The following is a 3,104-nucleotide window of genomic DNA, read 5'->3' as shown; positions in this document are numbered from 1 at the left end:
TTTCCTCTAAGTTATCAACTTACAATTCAATACAATAAATGCAAAACAAAATTATATGGTCACTCTCCTAACAAAATATATCCCTAACACCACCAGTATATTCTAGAGTGATAATGAAATCTGCTATCCCGGGTCTCTGGGCACCATTAAATAATGTTACGAAGTGCCAAGTATCTGGTTACTACACTTACCATTCATTTAATGTTACCTCACAAAAGCCAGACACCTGAACCCTCATAACACGTGTAAACGACTGAATACTCTAAAGGCAACAGTGATCCCTTAACACTTACCAGTATTGCAGAAAATCAGACTAAGTTCATCAAAACAGGTGTGAGGTAATCTTGTAGTAATTAAATTAATCAAAGGGCATCACTCCATCAACAACTTTCAAACTCTAAGTATTTCCCTGATTTCAGAAGTCTAAGTGCTTCCCTGGTTCTAAGTCACTTCAATTAAATTGAAGGAAAGCAAATCAATTACCACTCTATGTCTCTACCTATCAAATATAGTCATAATCAAAAATATAATTATACTGGGGTGTAAGATAAAGAAAACACTTATAAAAATTTTAAATACAAAAATTTATTATTAAATTCAAAATTTATAAGTGAAATTCACAATATCAGGGAAAATTACTGTTACTTGAAAACAAAGTAAAGTTTAACTAATTCTTGAATCAAATTAAGTAAAATTAAATCAAAATTAATTTATCACAAAATTCAAGAAAATTAATTCAATCAAAATTCAAAAGTGTTAGGCAATAATTGAAAATTTGAAATTAATTCACAAGTGCTAAACAACAATAAAACTTGAAAAGAATTCTAAGTAAATGCAAATCAATTCACAAGTGTTAAATTTAATTAAATGTGCAAATGATAAAGCAATTTTGAAAAAAATAAACTAAGTCAATTAAATTGTGAATGCAAATGAAAATATAAAATAAAAAGACACACTTCAATAAGAAAATGAACAAGTGCACAAACAATGGAACAATCACAAACACAAAAAAAATCAGCAATGTGCAAAAGTGTAAATGTTTTCACTCAAAAACACTGTAACCAACAGTTTTTACCAAACCTTCGTAAACATCTGTTATCAGTTAACCACACTTTCTATCCATTATTAGTTAAACACAATTCCTATCCGTTATTAGTTATTAGTTAACCAAACACTTCTCTGATTAACTGTTAGTTATTAGTTAAACACAGTTCCTAACCGTTATTAGTTGCAACTAATAAAAATATAAACACTTTACCTTTCTTGGCGATACCAACTTCTTTCTCTGCTGCAGTCCTTGTCTTACACAATTTCACAAAAACCAGGCGCCGTTACGAAATAATGTCTGTTCAGATTCCACAAAAGAAACTAAATAACACTAAATAAATTCTAAGAAATATCAAACATGAAATTCTAAAACGTTACGAGTGACCAATTTACATTACGTTAATATAATCTCGATGTCGAGGGAGAGAGAGAGAGAGAGAGAGGGAGATTTAACTGCCTCGAGGTTCTATAATCGAATGAAATCTCTTCCTTTTTGGAAACTGGGCTAGGCAGATGATACAAAATGTTCTTGGCACGAAAGCTTCTCGAATCTTCGAAACTGATGCAATCTCACATACAAAATGTGCAATTCCCACGTGGGACTTGACAAAGACATACACGTACAAGACGAGTCTGTTAAAAAAAAGAAAGACGTACCCGATCGAAACGGAGTCTAAGCGATAATTAAGATTGACATGTTTTGATAACAACGCAAAATTCGAGCTCGCTCGCTATCAAACGCGCTGACAGAGTAGGGAAGCAAACGGATCTCGCAGACCCTCTAATCTCACACTGTTGACATAAAAGTTAAACATTCGTAGCTTTGAAAAGACAAAGTAAAAATCTTCTCTCTCTTTACATTATATATATATTCTTTTACATTAAGTAATGCGAAATCTGAACACACATTTAACAACATCCTATTCTAAGCTATCTAGGAATCTGAAAAAATGTTGCATAATCTTACATGACATTTCAGAGAGGGGAAACATGCATTTTAAAAAGTAGCAATATATAAATAATAATCTATAATATATATATATATATATAAATATATATATATATATATATGTGTGTGTGTTTGTGTGTGTGTGTGTGTGTGTGTGTGTGTGTGTGTGTTCAAAGCTGACCTCATATATAGCCCAGACCCAATAGATGCAAGGAATAGAGACCGATAGAAGAGAGTGGTAGTGGTACACCCATCACATGAGGAACAATTTAATTGATGTCATGGCCGCATTGTGATGAGGCGTGCATTTGCCACTTAGGGTTGCATTTTTTATTAATAGTGTATATTGTATTTCCATTACATGCTGCTGTGTTTGGTTGTATTTTTCACTCTTTTCATTATCTTTTATTCTTCTCTGAAGAATGCACCAAAACCAGGCGGTACTATCTCCTTGGGGGAGACATCTCCTCCTCTTCCTCTTCACGCCGTCACTAATGGTTTCTTCAGTGGCTGACTCGGATTGTAAGTTTATACCCTTCTGTATTTCTTTAGGAAGACATTTATTGAAGTTCTGATTGGTAGAAACTTGCACTTCTCGTTGAAAAGGCTTTTCAAAATCCAAACGGTTTCAATGTTTCAGTGAACGTCACACAGTTAATCAGTTTCTCAGTGCTCAGAACAGTGAGAGAGTTGAAACAATTAAGTTGTTTGGTAGAATCTGACAGCCTCCAATTCGTAAAAAAAAGCAAGACAAAAACGCGTTTTTAGAAATGTTTCTTAGAATTCCTTTATTTAAACTTAGCTACCAAAGATTCACATTATTCAAATGGTTGTGATGTCATTATGAATGAAGAATAGAAAATGAAATAGTTACTATAAACTGATGTCTGATAAACTCACCAAAAGAAAAATTATTGGAATTTTTTTAAAGGGATCTATGCTGATGAGAATATTACCGACCGCGTCCAAGTCTTCGATCTCTACCCAGGGGACAATGTCAACTCATCGGCCATAGTGAGTATCAAAGAAGTCATTCCCTTTCCTAGTATAAAACTGACCTTAGAGGTCTTAGTTTGCTCTCGCTTTTTCTGGATAACAGAATTGATGA

At 33.2% G+C, this 3,104-nt stretch overlaps 1 long non-coding RNA gene across 1 annotated transcript in view; it reads left to right on the top strand.

The window, feature by feature from the left end:
* The first annotated feature begins 2,414 nt into the window (after window positions 1–2,414).
* The window catches only part of LOC135226894 (uncharacterized), a 19,009-nt gene continuing 18,319 nt past the window's right edge, over window positions 2,415–3,104 (top strand). Inside the window, exons 1-2 of the long non-coding RNA XR_010317309.1 lie at window positions 2,415–2,518; window positions 2,928–3,010. This is a non-coding gene — a long non-coding RNA (uncharacterized LOC135226894). The remainder of the gene's footprint in view (window positions 2,519–2,927; window positions 3,011–3,104) is intronic.

The sequence above is a fragment of the Macrobrachium nipponense genome, chromosome 15 (genome assembly GCF_015104395.2).
Source record: "Macrobrachium nipponense isolate FS-2020 chromosome 15, ASM1510439v2, whole genome shotgun sequence".
Taxonomy (NCBI): Eukaryota; Metazoa; Arthropoda; class Malacostraca; order Decapoda; family Palaemonidae; genus Macrobrachium; species Macrobrachium nipponense.
Note: the sequence above shows the minus strand (reverse complement) of the source record. Positions and strands in the feature narration are given on the sequence as shown.